Here is a 23319-nt window from a genome sequence, read left to right on the forward strand (position 1 = left end):
GATATATGAGTCCTCTAATAGGAAATGAGATTTTTATTATATTCTCTTTACTTTTCACCAACTGTATTTTTATAAATATTTTCCAGTGACAGTTTGTTTTAACTGTAGGTTTTCTTTACAATATGTAAGAAGTTATTAGCTTTAATTTGGTAAAATAGTCAATTGTTCCAGCAAGTTTTATACATTCATTAGTTGGAATAATTACAGAAACCATTCACAAATGAGAAACCATGTACTAATTGAGGGGAATGGACACCACATAGATGTTTCTTTTCCTGCAGTATTATTAATATCCCTGGACAATAACTGTAATTTGTTTATGTTTCAATATTTTTTATGAATATTCAATGTTATATAATATATTCAATGAACAATATACTCAATGTTATAATATTTTCCTGATGTTTAATGTCTGTTAAAAGCCTACCAGAATTAATACCTTTATGATCTCAAGTCTCCCTTTCACAATTTTTTTTTTATTTTCCCCATTCTTATGTAGTTTCACAGTAAAAAGCTATGTAATCTTTATTTGAAAAAGACATAATTTCAATCTTGGCAGAATTTAAGATCTCTAGAGTCTTCTTATAAGCAATAATCTTCCCACTATGCTTTTCTCAATCCATTTGCTCTAGTGAAAAGAACAGGTACTTTCTATTTCCTTCATCAAAGACAAAAATGCTTTCTGAAGTTTAAAATGTTTATCTTCTCCTCAAGATGAACTTTCCACTGATCATAGATTATTTCAAGATCTGGTTATTGTTTACTATAAATTACTTGCTAAATCTAAGTGTGAACTACTGTGATTTAGAACTATAATCTTATTCATTTATTCCCTGGTGCAGTTTTCCTAAAGTCTTTCAAATAGAGAGTAAGAGTTCCTGGGTGCACAGCTCTGCTTTGTGGATTAGGACTCACAGTCTACATAGGGTGCCTAGAAGGCTGCCTGGTGGGAAGACAGCACGCACACAACCCATTATTCTTGGGAGGATTGAGCAGGAATGAATGAAGGCACTGCAGGTGCTGTGGAAATCCAGAGGAGGACAAGGCAGATCCTGCTTGGAGCATCAGCGTAGACTTCCTGGAGGAAGGAACAGAAAGGGCAAACTTTCATCAAGAGAGTGATTGATGGAAAAGTCACATGCAGTGTGCTTCTCAGGAGATAGGGAATCCTAGGGGGCTTTGAAGATCAAGAGGGTGCCTGTAGTAGTGGGAGTGGGGAAGAAGGTGGAAAAGCTTCTTGGAGTAGGTGAAATTAACTGGATAGGTAGAAATTAGCCAGACAGGACCTGGCCAGTGTGGTTTCGTTGGTTGGACCTTTATCCTGTACACCAAAAGGTGGCAGTTTCGATTCCTGGTCAGGGCACATACCCAGGTCAGAGTCTGATGCCCTGTTGGGTCGCATCCAGGAAGCAACTGATGGGTGTTTCTCTCTCACCTCTGTCTCTCACCCTCCTCCTCTCCCTTCCTCACTCTAAAATCAATAAAAATGAAACAAGTAAAAATAAATTAGCAAATCAAGGGAAATAATCTATATATATATAAAAGCCTAAATGACTGGCCAACCAGCCAACCAGCCAACAAGCCAAGTAGCTACAATGCACAATGACCACCAGGGGACAGAAGCTTAAAGCAGGAGCTGCTGAGCAACAGCAACTTTGCAGAGTGCCCTCTTGCACTCCGGGATCCCTTGGGGGATGTTGGACTGCCAGTTTCAGCCTGATCCCCACAGGCCAGACCAAGGGACCTTCCTGTCAGAGGGACCTCGCTCACTCTGCAGATGCCCTTTGATCCCCGGCGCCACCCCAGGTGTGGCTGGCAGGGGAGGGACTGTGGGAGGTTTACTCCAGGGCGTGTCCAGCCCATTTTGCCCAGTCCTGCCTCACCAGCCACCTTCTAATTAATTTCATTTCAATGTGCACAAATCCATGCACTGGGCCTCTGGTTAAAAATAAAAGTAAATGGAAAGTAAGATCATGATCTATGATGAGCCCTAACCGGTTTGGCTCAGTGGATAGAGAATCGGCCTGCGGACTGAAGGGTCCCAGTTTCGATTCTGGTCAAGGGCATGTACCTTGGTTGCGGGCACATCCCTGATAGGGAGTGTGCAGGAGGCAGCTGATCGGTGTTTCTCTCTCATCAATGTTTCTAACTATCCCTCTCCCTTTCTCTCTGTAAAAAATCAATAAAATGTATTTAAAAAAAATAATAATCTATGATGATTAGGGTGTCACATTTGAACACAGGAAAACCTAACAGAATTATATAATTTCTACTGAATATCATTTAAAACTTCTTATACAGTCTTGGAGTTTACTATTATGCTGAATGTGAAAAATATAAAGAAGGAAAGTTCCACTGTACACCATCTTATATCCCTAGTATGCTTTAGGATTCTTATATAGTACCAAATAAACCTTTGGTATATGAAGTTTCCTGTTGATTTTTTTTTGAAACCAAATCTTTAATATTTTCATTAAACTGTGTCAATACAATTTTAAGTAAATGAAAACTGGAATTCCAGGCCCAGGAATTCATAAGGGAAACAATATTTCAAACAACAAGAAACACCAGTGATCTTCCACTCCAACCGCACTATTAGTGGCCATGATGGTGCCAGTCAGCCAGTGTTATCCAGATTACCGAGTGTTTACCACCTCATCAATTTTCAGGATGCTCTGGACAGTTTCAGTCACTAGAGTCAGTGCACTAACTGAAACCAGCAGGGGCTGAACAACCAGTTCCTCCAAAATGTTGAAAATACCATCCTTTTCAACATTAATGCCTGTAGTTTTTTCTCCTTGGGCATGCCAGTTTCCTAGTTCTGTTACTGTAGAAATGGGATTCAGGCCAGTATTTTCAGCTAGTGTAGATGGAATTACTTCCATACCATCTGCAAAAGCAAAACACAGAAGGATTCCATACCACTCAATGTTCATGAATATTCAGTTAACCGTAGAGCCAACTCTATTTCTGGAGCACCACCTCCTTTAATAAGAGCTCTATTCTTCACTAAACAGCGAATGACAAATAGGGCATCATTAACGGAGTGCTAAGATTCTTTAATAACCAATTTGTTAGATCCACAAACAACAATTGTAACTGTTTTTCCAGGGCTTGTACAGCCTGTAATCTTGAGCAGTTTGCCAGAACCATTTAAATTGACCTCCTCAGCTAACTCAGCTATGAACTGGTCAATAGGAGCAACTGGCTTGGTTCCAATCATCTTACAAATGAATTCAATATCTTCTCTTTCAATATCCTTAATCACCATAATCTTCATTTTGTTTAGGAAATGTAATGCAAGATCACTTAGAGCAGTGGTTCTCAACCTTCCTAATGCCGCGACCCTTTAATACAGTTCCTCATGTTGTGGTGACCCCCAACCATAAAATTATTGTCGTTGCTACTTCATAACTGTAATTTTGCTACTGTTATGAATCGTAATGTAAATATATGATATGCAGGATGTATTTAGGCGACCCCCGTGAAAGGGTCATTCGGCCCCCAAAGGGTTCACGACGCACAGGTTGAGAACCGCTGACTTAGAGCATCTCTTAAAACAGACTTTTGTATGAGAAGAGCATTACATCCTGTTTGTTTTTAAATTTACTTCACTAAGTTTAGACTATTGGCTCTCTCCTCTCCAAGCACTCCGTCCATCTGGACATAGTCAGAAACTACTATCTGTTTTGGGAGCAGATAAGCAAAACTGAATAAGCCCAATTTTAGCCTTTTCGACTCTGGTTATACCAGAGTTTGCAACCTTCTGAGTGAGAACCAGCCCTTCCACCAACTCACAGTCATAGATTGTCCCACCAAGTTTCTTAACTATTTTAATATCTCTAAGGTCTACACCAGTAGCTGTGGCTGAGTTAATCACTTTCAGAATTGCATTTACACTCATTGGAGAAAGCAGACTTGAATACTGAGAGTCAACCTTTGAGTTCAATGAAGTGGCTGCACTATTTACAAAGTTTCTCTGTCACTCAGTTCCACAGGTTGAGACATGTCAACCAATACTTCAATACCCTTTTCCAAAGCCTTCTGGAATGACTCCAAAATGATAGTTGGATGAATCCCTTTCTGAAGAAGCTTAGTACAGGAATCTAAGAGAGAGCCAGCAATGATGACCACTGATGTAGTGCCATCTCCTGCTTCTATATCTTGTGCCTTAGATAACTCTACCAGCATTCTGGCTGCTGGATGTTACACGCATTTGTTTCAGAATGGTGGCACCATCAGTTGTAATGGTCACATCGCCTTTTCCATCTTGAATCATTTTTTCCATTCCTTTTGGTCCAAGACTTGTTCTAATAGCATCAGCAAAAGCTTTGGCCGTGGAGATGTTGCTGAAGTGGATCTGGGTCATCTTATCCCAGTCCTGATAGGTGCTTTTGTGCTCCCCGTTCTTGGGTGCCACATTCTCAGGTATGGCTAGGCAGGCTGGGTCTGTGTGGGGCTCAGGAAGGCCGGATGGATGCGGATTCTGGGTCTCCTGCTGATTTTTAAGGAAGTAATTATGCCCCTAGGTAATTTTTATCTACATAATCTTTATTGCTCTGGAAGGTCAGCAAAGCTGAACTGAATGTTGATTCAGGAACATTTAAAAGTTTCATGCAAATCATGATGATAGATAAAAATAGTCAATTTAATAATCTGCCTTTCTTACACTAGTCAGTATCAAAGAGTAGATATTGAATTCAAGTACTTAATAGTAACCTGGAGTAATGTCATATTAAACAAAGAGGCATGTTTCTATTTTCAAACACTGATGTACTTTATTTTTTTTTATTTTGGTTTCCAAAAATATGATATGAAGCTCATTGTATAAAAATAAGTAAACACTCCACTACTACACATATTCCTGAACTGCTTTCATGGCACCACAAGTAGAAGGCCACCAGTGATGTCTGAATGCATACATTCAGTAGAAAAGTAAGATCATCAATGAGTTCAAAGGGGATTATTTTTCATTCTCATTGAAATCATCAGTTTCTATTTCTCTCTTTTCAAATTTGAAAAATGTATCTATTCTTATAATTTCAATACCCCCTTTTCATATAAATGACTGCGAACCCTCTCATCAGTCTCCAGTGAAACAGTTCTACTTATATACAAGGTATCTCCACTTAGATATCTTATTACTTCAACTATACATGTCTAATAATTTACTTTCCTCCTTTCCCCACAATTGGCACAGATTTCTATTGTTGTTAGTGTTATTATCATCCTCTGTTAGCCTAAATAGCCAGTTAGGGAATCACTCCTTCCCTACAATCCTCATATATAACATGTCTCAAAGTGAAGTTAATGGCTCCATTAATGACTTACTTATCCATATCTTCTTTGATATCTTGCTCACCCTTTATGATTCAGATGAAATCTCAGCTTTTTCTTTTAGATGTTGAACTCTAATAGGATGGCTAGTGAACTGTAAATATCACTCTGATAGAATTTGTGCCTAATAAAAAAGGTAAATAATGTACAGTTTTTTTAACAATATCATAGACATGAGTTTCAGGGAGAGAAAGTAGAGAAATCATATTTATCAGCTATTGGGATATATATATATATATATATATATATATATATATATATATATATATATATATTTCTCTCTGAAGCCCTGAATTTAAATAATTAATTTATTAACTGTTTTGAGAAAAAAAATTAACATTCTTTAGGTGCCCTTTATATACTGGTGTGACTATATGACATTTGTATGTCGGTTCTTTCAGTACAAAACACCTTTTATGTACTGAGAATCTAAAACTGGGAAACTGTATTTTCTTGACTACTGATAGGCTTACCTGTGTTACACCCCCATCATGTTTGAAAGGAAGCTTGGAAGACCTTCAATTGTCCTCTAAAAGATGATACCTCCTAAACTTGTAATGATTTTAATTTAGGATCACAGTTATGATTTTATATATACTCCACAGGAGTTTTAATAAAGTGGCCATTCTGTCTTTGCTATGCAACTAATTGATAACCCCTCACAGCCTAATCTTCCTTTTCTAGCATATTCAGCTACTAAAGCTATTTGATAATTCTATTTTATCACACACACTTAAAATAACAGGTCAATTTTTTCCTTGGAAGAAAATTAACGAAGAAAGATAAGCACTTTGTTAGTAGACTAGCCAAGGCAAAATGCTATGTATGTAAAATTAAAATGTATACTTAAGACAATTGTCACTAAGTTCATTTATCCACAAAATGTTTTTTTTGTGCTTTTTAGATCATTTGTGGGGGATTTTCACTAAATTATAAAACACTCCAGAATTTGCCCTATGAATAAAAATTAAAATCTTGGGACAAGGGGCGGGGGGGGGGGGCGGGGGGGGGAGCGCGATGAGGAGGAAACTGGTCTTACAAGGCCTGTAAGGACATAAAAACTGTGAACAATGCATTGCCCTGGGGCGGGGGGAAGGTCATTATCGCTGGCCCCATGACAGATTATCTGATATGACCTGGGAACCCCCAACACCTGGGGGCCTTCTTGTAAGCCCACAAGGGGGCAGAACCATATCTGCAAGACAAAGACCCCAGAAGATTATAAAAAGCGAAGCCTCTGTATGTTACTTCACTCTGATTTGGAAATCATTTCCCGGAGTCCACTAGTCACTAGTATTAATAAATGGGTTCCTCCCTTTCTCTAGTAAAAATAAAATAAATAAAATAAAATGAAATAAAATAAAATAAAATAAAAATCTCCTTTTAAATATTCACAAATTTTTTTAAAAAGTGTAGGGGAATATATTATTTTTAAATTTATTGTTATTATTGAAAGTATTACAGATTTCTTTTTTTCCCAATTGACCTTATCTTCTCCCACCTGTCCCACCCTCCAAGCCTTTGCCACACTATTGTCTGTGTCCATGGGCTATGCATATGTGCATATAAGTTCCCCAGTTAATCTCTACCCTCATTCCCATCTTCCCTCTGAAATTCATCAGTCTGTTCATGGTTCTTTGTCTCTAGATCTACTTTGTTCATCAGTTTATTTTTTCATTCAATTCCACATATGAGTGAGATCATGTGATACTTAACCTTTCTCTGACTGGCTTATTTTGCTTAGCATAATACTCTTTAGGTCCATCTATACTGTTGGAAATGGCAAGAATTCCTTCTTTTTTACTGCCACATAGTATTCCATGATGTACCAGTTAATAATGCGGATTTTGTAATCAAAGAAAACACGATAATTTCAAGAGAAACATCAAAAGTGCTTTATTCAAAGTAATATCCATCACTAGCTACACATTTCTCCCATCTTTCAGGTAATTTGTGGATACCGTCCCAATAGAACTTTTCTTGTTTTGAGGCAAACCATTCAGAGACCCAATTTTTCACTTCTTTGTACGTTTTGAAGTGCTGCTCAGAAAGTGCGTGTGCCATTGATCAGAACAAGTGGTAATCTGAAGGAACAAGGTCTGGTGAATATGGCGGGTGGGTTAATACTTCCCAGGCAAGATCTTTTAATGTGTCTTTGACATATAACTGCTTTTGAAGTGTGTGATGGTGCGTTATCATGAAGCAAAATTACTTTGCTGTGTCTTCTGACATTCTGGTCATTTCACGATCAAAGCGTGGTTCAAATTGATTATTTGTTGTTGGTAGTGATCAGTATTAATGGTTTCACCTGGTTTTAGAAGCGCATAATACACCACACCTTCTTGATCCCACCAAACGCAGAACATTGTCTTCTTTCTGAAACAATTTGGCCTTGCAGTCGATGTTGATGGTTGACCTGGATCAACCCATGATTTTGTGCATTTGGGATTCTCAAAACAAATCCACTTTTCATCGCCAGTCTCAATTCAATGCAAAAAGACCTTTCGTGCTGTTGAAGCAACGTTTTACTAATGACTTTTCGGTTTTCCATTTGTCTTTCCTTCAGTTGATGTGGCACCCATTTTACTTCCTTTGAAATCTTTCCCATTGCTTGTAAATGATCAGAAATTGTTAGCTGAGCAAAGTTTAATCTTTCTGCAAGCTGTTTTTTTAGTTTGACAAGCATCTTCATCCAATAATGCTTGTAATTATCGGTCTTCAACCTTTTTCGGTTGACCTGGACGTTCTTTGTCTTTCACATAGAAATCATCACTTTTAAAGTTTAAACCAGTGTTCACAAGTATCTTGAGATGGAGCATGTTCACCATAAGCTTCCCAAAGTACACAATAACTTTTTCTTCAAAATAAAGTAATGAATTAAAACTTCTCTCAAATAATCTTTTTTTGGAGCGAAATTTGACATTTTTATGCTTAAAAATATCTATGATGTTAACACCTTCAGAAAATTTGGCAAATGAAGTTTTGAAGCTTGCTGTCAATACAACAAAATAGCATACATATCAAATTGCATATATATATCAACATATGTGTAACTCCATCTATTTAAAAAAAATCCACATTATTAACTGGTACACCTAGTAAATGTACCACAGTTGCTCTCTTTAGCCACCTGACTCAGGGGCTGTCCAACTCCTGAGTGCAGTACATACCAGTTACTAATCTCACAGCCTAGGAGTATTTCCACTCGCACATCCCTCTGGTGAATCAGGATCTGATCAATCAGCATCAAGAATTCAAGGCCAGAAGGTGCCCTGGGCAGTGGTGAGAGGGGGACAGCAGGCCAGGCGAGGGGAAGAGAGCCAAGCCGAGTGCAGGGGCGGGCACATAGGCAGGCACTGGCTCTGGTTCAGGCCCAGGAGGCTGCTCCTGCTCTGGGTACCCAGTGGTGACAGGGTAAGGAGGAGGGGGAGAAGGGGTGTAGCCTGTGGGGGGCAAGTATCCTGCCATAGGAAAGGGATGAGGGTTTGCCTGTTGTCGCTATACCAGAAGCTTAGTTCTAGAAGTGGAGGCAAGCTTGGGGACAACCTGGCAGACACAGACAGACACAAAAATAAACAGGAAAAAGCGGAGAGGCAGCTGCGCCAGGACCCCAACCAGGGTTTCTTGGGCAGCGCCTCTGACTTGGGGAGAAACAGAAAGTGTCAGCGGGTGGGGCAGAGTACCTGGGACCCTGGATTCTATGTGGGGTTTGCAGAACAGCCCCCTCCCTTTGTTCTCCCATTCTCCGCAGAGGCGGCTGTTGACAGATGGCAGGACGGATGGATCCGCAATCAGACCAATGGCCTGACCTCCAGGGAAGTTTCCTGACCCCTCTGTGTCCCCCACTCACCTGAAGCCCCTAAAATTGTCAGGGTGCCTAGCACTCGGAGGCTCCTGTGAGCTCATGGAGGCGGGCCCTTAATCATCGGTTTTTATTTTTTAACTATATTTCTTGCGTGTGCAGTGATCACACTTCTTCTGGAGCAGGGCAGGTTCAAGTGACTTGTGGAGCATCTAGGGAGGGGAAGTGGCCGCAGTGCCGGAGGCCAAGTTCCAGGAAGCCTGCAGCACTGTCGGGATCATGCCAGCAGTGCTGGTCTGTTGGTGCCTGGCCTGTCCTCTTGAGATTGCACCTGCAGGATTACTAAGGGAGCCAGTCCCCAGTTCCACCCCACCTCTGCCACCAATTGATTGGAGTCTGAGGGCTGGGAGGAGGGACCAAGAGGTTTGCCTTTCAGCTGCTCACCAGTCACTGCTCCCCAGTCACTACTGCCACTGATTGATCAGCTCCTGCGCCCTCAGCTCCCTAGCCTGGCATTCGGTTGAGCCTTTGGTCGTTTTGGACAATACAGAAACTGGGTTTTTCTATATTAGGATAAATATATATATATATATATATATATATATATATATATATATTCTACAAGAGCTTTACCTCAGAACAAAAGATATAGATAAACTAAAAGTAAATGAATAGAAAAAAATATTTCAAAAAAGCTGAGGTAGCAATACTTATATCAGATAAAATAGAATTTAGACATATGTTATAGTAAAAAGTAGAGAAGGACATGGCATAATGACAAAGTGAGCAATCCAACAGCAAAATAAAACCCTTATAAATATTTATGCATCCAACATTAGAGTACTTAAATATATCAACCAAGTCTTGAGAGACATAAAGGGAGAGGTCAACAGAAACACAGTCATAGTAGGGGATTTTAACTCCCCTTTGACATCAATGGTTAACTCTACAGAAAATCAACAAAAATACAGTGGCCTTAATTGACACACTGGATCAGGTGGATTTAACTAATATCTTCAGAGCATTTTACCAAAAAGCAGCAGGATATACATCCTTTCCAAGTGCACATGAGAAATTTGTAGGATAGAACACATGTTATGATACAATACAAGTTTCAATAAATTTAGGAAAAACAAAATTATATCAGGCCTCTTCTCTGAAAATAATAGTATGAAACTAAAATCAATCTGGTTTATCTTTTACTTAAGAAACTAAATATTTTTTTTCTTTTTTTTCTTTTATCTTCCTTTTTTATTATTATACTAGAGGCCCAGTGCACAAAAATTTGTGCACTTGGGAGGGTCCCTCAGCCTGGCCTGTGCCCTCTCGCAGTCTGGGAACCCTCGGGGGATGTCCACCTGCTGGCTTAGGCCTGCTCCCCGGGGGATTGGGCCTAAGCTGGCAGTCAGACATCTCTCTGGCAGCCCAGGAGCCCTTGGGGGATGTCTACTTGCCAGCGGGGAGCAGGCCTATCTGAAGTCAGACATCCTTAGCGCTGCTGAGGAGGTAGGAGAGGCTCCCACCACCACCGCTGTACTGGCAGCCGTCAGCCTGGCTTGTGGCTGAGCAGAGCTCCCCCTGTGGGAGTACACTGACCACCAGCGGGCAGCTCCTGCATTGAGCGTCTGCCCCCTGGTAGTCAGTGTGTGTCATAGTGACCAGTGATTCCCAATTGCTCTGCTTTTAAGGTCAATTTGCATATTACCCTTTTATTATATAGGATAGAGGCCTGGTGTCCTGGATCAGGGTGGGGGTCCCACTGGAGTGCCTGGCCAGCCTGGGTGAGGGGCTGAGGGCTTCAATAAAGAACATAATAGAAAGCATCAACAGTAGACTAGAAGTGGAGGACCACATCAGTGAGCTAGAAGACAAGGTAGGAAAAAATACCCAAGCAGAGCAGCAACTGGAAAAAGAGAAACTTAAAAAAACAGGAGGAGAGCCTAAGGGAACTTTGGGACAAGAGGAAACAAAACAAAATCTGCATTATAGGGGTGCCAGAAGGAGAGGAAACTGAGCAAGGAATAGAAAACCTGTTTGAAAAAATGATGACAGAAAACTTCCCTGATATTGGGGGGAAAAAACTCACATAAGTCCAAGATGCTCACAGAGTCCCAAACAAGATGAACTAAAAAAGACCAACACCAAGACACATTATAATTAAATTGACAAACACCATTGACAAAGTAAGAATCTTAAAGGCTGCCAGAGAGAGACAAAAGTTACCTACAAGGTATTTAAGGGAGAGATTGACAGCAATACAGTCATAGTAGGGGACTTTAGCATCGCACTGAACTTCACAGAATAGATATTCCAGACAAAAAATCAACATGGAGTGACTTGAAAAGACACACTAGGTCAAATAGATTTCATGGACATTTATAGAACATTTCACCCCAAAGCTGAAGAAGGTACAGTCTTCTCAAGGGCACATGGGTCATTATCAAAGATAGACCACATGTTAGTACACAAAAATTGAGTCTCTACAAGTTTAAGAAGACTGAAATCATAACAAGTATCATCTCAGACACAGTGGCATGAAGTTAGAAAGCATCTACAGTAAAATCACTCAAAAGCCTTCAAATACATGGAGGCTAAATAGCATGCTACCGAACAATGAATGTGTTACCAGTGAGATCAAGAATGAAATCACAAACTTCCTGGAAACAAATTAAAATGCACCAACAACAACCCCAAACTATGAGACACAGCAAAAATAGTTTTGAGAAGGACGTTCATTGCAATACAGGCCTACCTAAAAAAATAAAATTAAATTAAACTACCTTACCCTATAACCTAAAGAATTAGAAACAGAACAACAAGAAAAGTCCAGAGTAAGTAGTAGAAGGAAGGAAATAATAAAGATCAGAGCAGAAATAAATGACAAAAAGATTAAATAAGTAATTTAAAAGATCAATGAATCCAAGAGCTGGTTCTTTGAAAAAAAAAAAAGAAGAAGAAGACTGATAAACATTTAGCCAGACTCATAAAGGAACAAAGAGAGAGGGCACAAATAAAATCAGAAACAAAAGAAGTAAAGTAACAACTAACACCACAGAAATACAAAGGATTGTAAGAAAACCCTATGAACCTTAGCTGATTTGGCTCACTGGATAGAGTGTCGGCCTAGGGACTGAAGGGTCCCAGGTTCAATTTGGGTCAAGTGCATGTACTTGGTTGCAGCCACATCCCAAGTAGGGGGTGTGCAGGAGGCAGCTGATCAATGTTTCTCTCTCATCGATGTTTCTAACTCTCTATCCCTCATTTTCCTCTCTGTAAAAAATCCATAAAATATATATTTAAAAAAAGAAAAGAAAATCCTATGACCAACTATATGCCAATAAGCTGAGAATGTGGAGGAAATGGATGGATTCCTAGAAAAATAAAATCCTACAAAACTGAATCAGAAATAATAAAAACACAAATAGGACAATAACAACTGATATAATTGAAGCGGTGATCAAAAAAATGCCCAGGAAACAAAAGCCCTGGTCTGGATGGCATTACAGAGGAGTTTTACCAAACATTCAAAGAACTAACACCTATACTCCTAAAACTCCTCAAAAAATTCAATAGAAAGGAACACTCCCAAGCTCTTTCTATGAGGTCAACATTATCCTAATTATAAAACCAGATAAAGACAATACAAAGAAAGAGAACTACAGGTCAATATCCCTGAGGAGCATAGATGCTAAAATCCTCAAGAAAATATTAGCAAATCAGACCCAGCAATACATTACACATATCATACACCATGACCATGTGGTATTTATTCCAGGGATGCAAGGCTGGTACAATATTCACAAATCAATTAATATGATATATCACACAAACCAATTCAAAAACAAAAATCAAATGATCATATCAATAGATACAGAAAAGCATTCAACGAAATACAACAGCCATTTTTTATAAAACTCTCAGCAAAGTGGGAATAGAGGGATCATATCTTAACATAACAAAGGCCATATGTGACAAACTTACAGCCTACATCATACTGAATTGGCAAAACTAAAACCATTCCCCCTAAGAACAGGAACAAGACAGGGATGCTCACTTTCATCACTCTTGTTCAACATAGGACTAGAAGTCCTAGCCACAGTGATCAGACAAGAAGAAAAATAAATGGCATCCAAACCCTAGTACACTTCTGGTAGGAATGCAGACTTGTGCAGCCACTATGGAAAACAGTATGGAGTTTCCTCAAGAAATTAAAATTGGAACTCCTATTTGACCCAGTAATTCCACTTCTAGGAATATATACCAAGAAACCAGAAACACCAACCAGAAAGAAAATATACACCTCTATATTCATAGCAGCACAATTTACAATAGATAAGATTTAGAAATAGCCCAAGTGACCATCAGCAGATAAGTGGATAATAAAGCTGTGGTACATCTACACAGAGTAGTACTATGCAGCTGTAAAAATGAATTGCTCTTTACTAACATTATCAAACAGGACACTCCAAAGGGTCTTTGTAGTATATTAACACCTGTTCCTAATTTGAAAATAAGAGGAAAAATTTTCCTTTTTCTATAAAAAAAAGAATAAAATATCATTGATTGATCTCACTAGGTTTATTCAATCCATTGTCATTCAATTGCAAACACATTTCCTAATCATTTTCCAATTTCTTCCCCAAAACCAATGTCTTTCTGTGTTTAAGTTGTTTCCACACTCCATAACCAACATAATGGGGATGGCAAATTTGGTCTTTAAGCTCAATGAAGACAAGAAGGAGAAAGACAGCAAGAATCAGGTAATTGTATTTTACTATAGCAAGGGGAAAACCTCCCGTAAGAAAGACAACAAATGCAGAAGAAGAAGTGCTGGAGTGTTCATCTACCACAGGTGATACCCAGGGTCTCCCAGAGGAACACACTTAATAATGTGTAACCCTGTATAAAAAAGGCTTCAGAAATGGGCATTATGAGAAGATGAAAACATTAATGGTCTCCTTGAATGAATATAAGCAAAGGTATAAAGGAAATGTGTTTGTATTTTTGCCTGATTTCAGATGATGGGAAGGGAGCTAAGGTGGGGGCAGGCATGTGAGAAGGGAGGAATGTAGACTTCTTCAATTGGGGTACGAGACAAGCCATTCCATACAGAGCCAGACACTTAGAAAAAGGACAAGGGGAAGACTGAAGGGGAATTTTTTCCTTAACACTTTCTCATACTGGCAAGGAAGAAAGGCAGCTGATGTTTAATTTGGGTTTGGATTCGGGCGGTGGGATGGATGGGGGTGCTTACAGTGATGAGGAACAGGGTGTTTTGTTAGTGTTGGCAGAGTATAATAAAGAATTTGATTTCTCTTTTACATGGTTGTCTATTGAATATTGTTAAACTATTGAAAGGATGGTCAAGTCAAGATCTGAAGTTTTATTCCAAAACTGGTACCGTTTTTCCTTTAACAACTTGGTCTACAACAGCACTGTTGGATATTGGAGATACAAGAGAAGTGAGGTTTAACTCTGTTTCGCTGATGATTCACTTCATGTTACAGTTGCCCCCTACCAAAGTATGATATTAGTAATAAGGGAAATTGGGTACGGTGTATATGGGTATTATCTTCACAATTTTTCTTTAAGTCGGAAACTATTATAAAATAAAACATACATTAAAACAACACCAAATACTAAGAAATGGTAATATCTGGAACATAGTGGAATGGACCACTGAAAAGACGGGGGAGTATGGGAAGTGGCACAGAGGAACACCACCTCCCTGCCATATGCTGGACTATAATTGCACTAGAGGAAAGGAGAGAGAGACAGAGAGGACAGTCTAGAATAAAATTTTGGAGGTAAGAGGAAGGTCTTTTTTCTATAACTAGAGTGTCTGAGACTCCTGCATCCTCTGCCACCCCCGCCCCTCTTGGATGGTCAAGCTGAGGCTTTGTGATGTGAAGGCACACCATGGCAACCACTGATTTTGGGCAATCAGATCTGAAGTGTGTGGCTCCTCATTGACCTAGAGAGTATAGATAGAGGCCAGGACCATTTGAGTAGGGTCTGTTGCCTCAAGAAAGCCAAACTTGCTAAGAATATATTGTAGACTAGTGGAGATAAGGAATAAGACTCCAAACACAAGGAGGGATGAAGAAACTGCAAGTAGTAAAGCAAATTGGACGTCAGTTTCTCAACTGGATGACCAAGAAATGGATAAGGTCAGAATACCTTATTCAAAAGCTTCCCCTTCCCCAATATCCCTCACCCAAGATTCTGGCCTTGTGCTTTTTGTCCACACACACTTCCTCATTCAATCCATTGTCATTCAAGTACTAGCCCATTTCCTAATCATTTCCAAATTTCTTCTTCATAACCAATGTCTTTCTTTTTTATTATTATTATTAGTTAAGGTATTACAAATGTGTCCTCATCCCCCCCCCCCAATAACCTCCAACCTTCACCACCTCCGCCCCGCACTTTCATGCTCCCATCCCCCTTTTGTCCATGTCCATTAAAACCAATGTCTTTCTGTGTTTAACTTGTTCCAAACTACATCACCAAGATAATGTTGATGGTAAATTTGGTTTTTAAGCTGAATGAAGACAAGAAGGAGAAAGACAGAAAGAATCAGACAGTTGTATTTTACTACAGGAAGGGGAAAACCTCCCTTAAGCAAGCCAACAAATGCAGAAAAAGAAGTTCTGGAGTGTTCATCTACCACAGGTGATACCCAGGGTCTCCCTGAGGAACACACTTAATAATGTGTATCCCTCTATAAAAAATTCTTCAGAAATGGGCATTATGAGAAGATGAAAACATTAATGGTCTCCTTGAATAAATACCAGCAATGGTATAAAGGAAATGTGTTTGTATTTTTGCCTGATTTTAGATGATGGGGAGGGAGCGAAGGAGGGGGCAGGCATGTGAGTAGGGAGGAATGTAGAATTCTTCAATTGGGGCACCAGACAAGTCATCCCGTACTGAGCCATACACTGAGAAGAGGACAAGGGGAAGACAGAAGGGGAATTTTACTTAACACTTCCTCATACTTTCAAGGAAGAAAAGAAGCTGACGTTTAATTTGTGTTTGTATGGGGGGAGGTTGTGTGAGTGGATGGTGGTGGTATCAGTGATGAGGAACAGGGTGTTTTATTAGTGTTGGCAGTGTATAATAACCAATTTGATTTTCTTTTTATATGGTAGACTATTGAATATTGTTTACCTATTCAAAGGATGGTCAGGTCAAGATCCGAAGTTTCATTCCACAACTGGTACATGTTTTCCTTGAACAACTTGGTCTAAAAAAGCATTATTGGATATTGGAGATGCTAGCGAATGACATTTTACTCTTACTGTTTTACTGATGGTTCACTTCATGTTACAGTTGCACCATGTCAAAGTAAGATATTAGTAATAGGAGAAATTGGGTATGGGGTTCATGGGTATTATCTTCACAATTTTTCTGTAAATCTGAAACTATTATAAAATAAAACAACCATTAAAACAACACACAAAATACTAGGAAATTTTAATATCTGGAACATAGTGGAATGGACCACTGAAAAGACTGGGGAGTATTGGAGGTGGCTTAAGGGAAATAACACCTCTGTGCCATATGTTGGACTATGATTGAACTAGACAAAATTAGAGAGAGAGAGAGAGAGAGAGAGAGAGAGAGAGAGAGAGAGATACGTATGGGAAAAATTTTAGGCGGTAGGAGGAAGGTCTCCTTTCTATAACCAGAGCATCTGAGACTTCTGCATCCTCTCCCAACCCTCCCCCTCCTGGATGGTCAATCTGAGGGTTTGTGATGTCAAGCCCTATCATGGGAACCACTTATTTTGGGCAAACAGAGCTGAAATCTGTGGCTCCTCAATTTCATAGAGTATATATAGTGGTCAGGATCCTTTGAGTAGGGTTTGTTGCCTCAAGAAAGCAAAAAATACTAAGAAGGTACTGTAGACTAGTTTAGATAAGGAATAAGACTCCAAAACAAGAATGGATTAAGAAACTGTAAGTACTAAAGTGAATTGGACTTTAGTATCTCAACTGGATGACCAAGAAATGGATATGGTCAGAATACCATATTCAGATGCTTCCCCTTGTCCAATAATTCCTCACCCAAGATTCTCGTCTTGTGCTTTTTGACCACACCCACTTCCTCATTCAATCCATTGTCACTCAATTACAAGCCCATTTCCTAATCATTTTCCAATATCTTCCCCAAACCAATGTCTTTCTGTGTTTAAGTTGTTTCCAAACTTCATAACCAAGATAATGGCGATTGTAAATTTGGTCCTTAAGCTGAATGAAGGGAAGAAGGAGAAATCCAGAAAGAATCAGATAATTGTATTTTACTACAGGAAGAAGGAAAACCTCCAGTAAGCAAGCAACAAATGGAGAAGAAGAAGTGCCGGAGTGTTCATTTACCACAGTTGATGCCCACGGTCTCCCAGAGGAAGACACTTAATGTGTATCCCTCTATAAAATATGCTTCAGAAATGGGCATTATGAGGAGATGAAAACATTAATTGTCTCCTTGAATAAATACAAGCAAGGGTATAGGGAAATGTGTTTGTATTTTTGCGTGATTTCACATGATGGGGAGGGAGCAGAGGAGGGGGCATGCATGCGAGAAGGGAGGAATGTAGAATTCTTCAATTGGGGCACCAGACAAGCCAATCCATAGTGATCTGGACAATTAAATTTAGGACAAGGAGTAGACTGAAGTGGAATTTTTCTCAATAACACTTTCTCATACTGGCAAGGAAGAATTTAGCTGATGTTTAATTTGTGTTTGAATTAGGGGGGAGGGGGGAGTGGATGGTGGTGGTAGCACTGATGAGGAACAGGATGTTTTATTAGTCGTGGCCATGTATAATAACTAATTTGATTTCCTTTTTACATGGTTAACTATTGAATATTGTTAAACTATTGAATGGACGGTCATGTCAAGATCTGAAATTTTTTTCCACGACTGGTACAGGGTTTACTTGAACAGCTTAGCCTACAGCAGCATTGTTGTATATTGGAGATTCTGGAGAAGTGAGGTTTCACTGATGCTTCACTTCATGTTATAGTTGCAACATACCAAAGTAAGACATTAGTAATATGGGAAATTGGGTATGGGGTGTTTGGGTATTTTCTTCACAATTTTTCTGTAAATCTGAAACTATTCTAAACTAAAACATCCATTAAAACAATACATAAAATATTAGGAAATGGTAATATATGGAACATAGTGGAATGGACCACTGAAAAAACGGGGGAGTATGGGCGGTGGCTTGGAGGAAACACCACATCCGTGCCATATGAAAATTACCTAATAAACTGCAGCTGGGTCAGAGAATCTCAGAACTTCCAAAAGAAGGCCCAAGGCCCCACAGCAGCTTGCATTGCTTCACAGCTGGGCTCCTGCTGGGTAGCCTCAGGCAGAGGCTAACTTAGCAAGTCCATAGAGATCAAGAGCCAGTGTACCCAGTAGTCAGAGTGGGACCATCCAGATTACAACTCCTCAGATCCATAAGGGACACACTCAGGGGGCAGACTCAGTGAGCACCAAAGCCCCACTGAAGCAAGTCTTGCCCCATAAGGGTGTCTCCAGCACAGAAGTTCTCCCACTGCAGACACAGCTGATTCTCACAGCCAATTGGCCTGGAGTTCAATTCCCCCCAGTGATACCCACACCAATCAAGACCTAACTACAGGACTGAGCACAGAGCCCACAAAGGGGTGCACCAAGAGTGTCCTCCTCAGGTAATTGGGGAGGCTGAGCCACTGGGCCCTATAGGACACCTAACAGAGAAAGCCACTCTATCAATACAAGGAAGCATAAGAAATGCAGAGACAAAGAAACAAGTCACAAATGACAGAAATGGAGGAAAGCAAACTACTGGATATAGAGTTCAAAACCACACTTTTAAGGTTTTTCAAAAATTTTCTAGAAAATGCAAATAAATTTAGTGAGACCATCAAGAAATCTAGTAAGACCCTGGGGGTTATGAAAAAGGACCAACTAGAAATTAAACATACACTGACTGAAATAAAGACTATTATACAGAGTTCCAACAGCAGACTATAAGATTGCAAGAATCAAGTCAAAGATGTGAAATACGAAGAAGCAAAAAACACCCAACCGGAAAAACAAAAAGAAAAAAGAATCCAAAAATATGAAGATGGTGTAAGGAGCCTCTGGGACAACTTCAAGCATACCAACATCCAAATTATGAGGGTGCCAGAAGAAGAGAGAGAGCAAGATATTGAAAACCTATTTGAAGAAATAATGACAGAAAACGTCCCCTACCTGGTGAAAGAAATAGACTTAAAAGTCCAGGAAGCACAGAGAACCCCAAACAAAAGGAATCCAAAGAGGACCACACCAAGACACATCATAATTAAAATGCCAAGAGCAAAAGCCAAAGAGAGAATCTTAAAAGCAGCAAGAGAAAGACAGTCAGTTACCTTCAAGGGAGTACCCATACGACTGTCAGCTGATTTCTTAACAGAAACTATGCAGGCCAGAAGGGAGTGGCAAGAAATATTCAAAGTGATGAATACCATGAACCTACAACCAAGATTACTTTACCCAGCAAAGCTATCATTCAGAATTGAAGGTCAGATAAAGAGCTTCACAGATAAGAAAAAGCTAAAGGAGTTCATCACCACCAAACCAGTATTATATGAAACTAGAGGCCCAGTGCACAAAAATTTGTGCACTCGGCGGGGAGGGGGGTCCCTCAGCCTGGCCTGTGGCCTCTTGCAGTCTGGGACCCCTTGCGAGATAACGACCTGCTGGCTTAGGCCTGCTCCCGGGTGGCAGAGGGCAGGCCCAATCCCTAGGTTCAGCCCCTAGTCGGGCTCAAAGAAGGGCCGATCGGGGAGTTGGGGCGCCACCCCCTGTCATGAACAGAGCATGGCGATTGGGAGGTTGTGATACCAACCTCAGTCATGCTCAGGGTATGGCCGATTGGGGTGTTGGGGCACCATCCCCTGTCACACTCAAGGCCGGGTCGATGGGGAGGTTGCGGCACCACCCCCTGTCACACACAGAGCAGGACCAATCAGGGGGTTGAGGCCCTGCCCCCTGTCACACACAGAGCAGCGCCCATCAGGGGGTTGGGGTGCCCTCTATCACCCACAGAGCAGGGCCGATCAGGGGGTTGGGGCGCCGCCACTCTCACACTCAGGGCAGGGCCAATGGGGAGGTTAAGACTCTGCCCCGTCACACACAGAGCAGGACCCATGGGGGGGCGGGTTGGGGTGCCGCACCCTGTCACACACAGAGCCGCAGCGTGATCAGGAGGTTGGGGAGCTCCCCCTTTTCAGGCACAGAGCAGGGCTGATCTGGTGATTGGGGCGCCTTCCCCTGTCATGAACAGAGCAGGGTGGATAGGGAGTTTGTGACCCCGCCCTCTGTCACACACAGAGCCGCAGGGCGATCAGGGGGTTTGGGCGCTTCCCCCTGTTACTCTGATCCTGGTGCCGGGAAGCCTCGCGGCTCTGCAGATCCCGGTGCTAGGAGGCATATTACCCTTTTACTATATAGGGTAGAGGCCTGGTGCACGGGTGGGTGCTGGCTGGTTTGCCCTGAAGGGTGTCCTGGATCAGGGTGGGGGTCCCCACTGGGGTGCCTGGCCAGCCTGGGTGAGGGGATGATGGCTGTTTGCAGCTGGTCACACACCCTTCAGGGTGGGGTTCCCCACTGGGGTTGCCTGGCCAGCCTGGGTGAGGGGCTGAGGGCTGTTTTCAGGTTGGCGGGTGACTGAAGCTCCGAACCGCTCCTTTTTTTCTTTTTTCTTTTTTTATTCTGGTCCAGCTTTAGCTTTGAGGCTTGGCTCCAGCTCTCAGTCCTCCGCTGCTGAAAGTAGGTTTCTGGCCTTTGCTTACAATGTTGCGATCCTGCTGGCTGAAGCCCGGCCGACAAAAGCAGGTTTCTGGGGTTTTGTTTAGCTTCTATATTTGTTACATAGTTGCTTAGCGTTGCAGCTCAGAGGCCTGCAGCAGCAGGCGGGAACGTTGGAATCCTCCGTCACTGAAGCAAGCAAGGCTCATGTTAGTTTCAAGCTACCTGGCTGCCGACCGCCATCTTGGCTGGCAGTTAATTTGCATATCTCGCTGATTAGCCAATGGGAAGGGTAGCGGTCATACGCCAAGTACCATGTTTCTCTTTTATTAGGTAGGATGCTGACAGGTATCCTTTTAAGAAGAGGAAGAAGAAGAAAAAGGTAAAGATACAAATTATAAACAACAAATACCATCTATCCACAAGTGAATCTAAAAATCAAGTGAATAAATAATCTGATGAACAGAATAAACTGGTGAATATAATAGAATCAGAAGCATAGAAAGGGAGTGGACTGACTATTCTTGGGGGGAAAGGGGTGTAGGGGATGCGGGAAGAGACTGGACAAAAATTGTGCACCTATGGATGAGGACAGCGGGGGCAGGGGGAGGGCGGAGGGTGTGAGGGGAACCAGGTGGTGGGGAGCTATGGGGGGAAAAAAGAGGAACAACTGTAATAATCTGAACAATAAAGATTTAATTAAAATAAAAAGAAAGAATATATGCACCCTTATGTTCATATCATCACAATTTATAATATGTAAGATTTGGATAGAGCCTAAGTTCCCATCAGCAGATGAGTGGATTTGAAAACTGTGGTACATCTACACAATGGAATACTACACTGATGTAAGAAAGAAAGAAGTCTTACCATTCGCAACAGCATAGATGGACCTGGAGAGTATTGAACTAAGAGAAATAAGCCAGTTGGAGAAAGCTAAATATCACATGATCTCATTCATTTGTGGAATATAATGAGCAATATAAACTGATGAACAAAAATAGATACAGAGACCTAGAAGCATCAAACAGACCAACAAACTTCAGAGGAAACACAGGGGAGTTAGGGGTTGAAGAGATCAACCAAAGGACTTGTATGCATTAGTATTACCAATGGACACAAACTGTAGGGGGGTGAGGGCATGTGCTGGTGGGGTGGGATGGCAGCGGGCATGGAGAAGTCAATGGTGGGAATAGGAGACATATGTAATACTCTCAGCAATAAAGAATTTAAACTAAAAAATATTAACCTTCACTGTAAGGAAGGAAGGAAAGAAAGAAAGAAAGAAAGAAAGAAAGAAAGAAAGAAAGAAAGAAAGAAAGAAAGAAAGAAAGAAATAGTTGCCAGCCTTTCACTAAGACTTAAACAATGATGATATTTCATAAATACAAATGGTGCTTAAGTACATGGCAACAAAACAAAAACAAAACAAAAAAATCGTTAAATATCCAAAACATATCAAACATATTTAAGTGCTTACCTCTATAATAGCAGCTCAGTAATGGACTCACATATCAAGGTGGACTTAAGCATTATCAGAAATATCTAGATTTTCAGAAGAAAATGTGTTCTTTTGTTACATGTGAGAATTTTTATAAAGTAAAAACAAAGAAACAAAAGCCTGGAAGCATACATGTCAAATGTTAAGAGCAGTTAAACAATTAATTCTTAGTAGCGAGAATAAGGAATATATATATTAGGAGCCCAGAGCATGAAATCGCCTGGCCCCACCCACCCACTGCCCTGCCTTGACACTCAAACCTCTCCATGCAGAGCTCCAGCACTCCTGGCCCAGCCCCTGATCCCTCTGGCCTTCTTTGGCCACTTCAAGCTCCGCCCTCAGTCCCTCAAGTTGCCTTGGGCTGGTCCTGCCTTCTCTGGGTGCCTCCTTGCTTCCACCCCATCTCCGGAGCAATGCAGCAGCTTTGCTCCATCATGGTGCCAGAGAACATTGAAGCCTCCCTCCTGCTGCGCTGTGCTCCTTACCCTGGCAGATGGGTGGCAGGGTGCTCTGAGTGCAAGCGATGGGTGGCGAAGGACTGGTAAGGGGGGCGCACAAGGTTCTCACCCCGCCCTACTTGGAATGGGATGGTCCTGCAAGTGTCCCCAACTGGGAAATCCCATGCACTGAGTTTAATAATCAAAGGCAAAGATTTAAGGGGGAGGAGAGAAAAACTAGAGCCTGAGAAGTTGCAGGAATTCGCAACCCTCAACCTTCCAGCTCTTTGAGAAGTCTCCTCCGCGTGCCCTCTCTCCCCTGGCACCAAGCAGCCAGCACACTGGCAAAATCCAAGGTTGCCTTTTTGCATCCAGTCCAGCTATGGGCTTATTTTTAGCATTCCCTTCTGCCAGCAGCCCTGTGGGAGCCCTTCCACACTTGCGTATCA

General features: G+C 41.1%; 2 pseudogenes; both read right to left on the reverse strand.

Moving 5' to 3' along the window:
- Positions 1 to 2440: 2440 nt before the first annotated feature.
- Positions 2441 to 3660, reverse strand: LOC132223609 (T-complex protein 1 subunit delta-like; annotated as a pseudogene).
- The window catches only part of LOC132223610 (T-complex protein 1 subunit delta-like), a 30452-nt pseudogene continuing 10788 nt past the window's right edge, over positions 3656 to 23319 (reverse strand).

The sequence above is a fragment of the Myotis daubentonii genome, chromosome X (assembly GCF_963259705.1).
Source record: "Myotis daubentonii chromosome X, mMyoDau2.1, whole genome shotgun sequence".
Classification (NCBI taxonomy): domain Eukaryota; kingdom Metazoa; phylum Chordata; class Mammalia; order Chiroptera; family Vespertilionidae; genus Myotis; species Myotis daubentonii.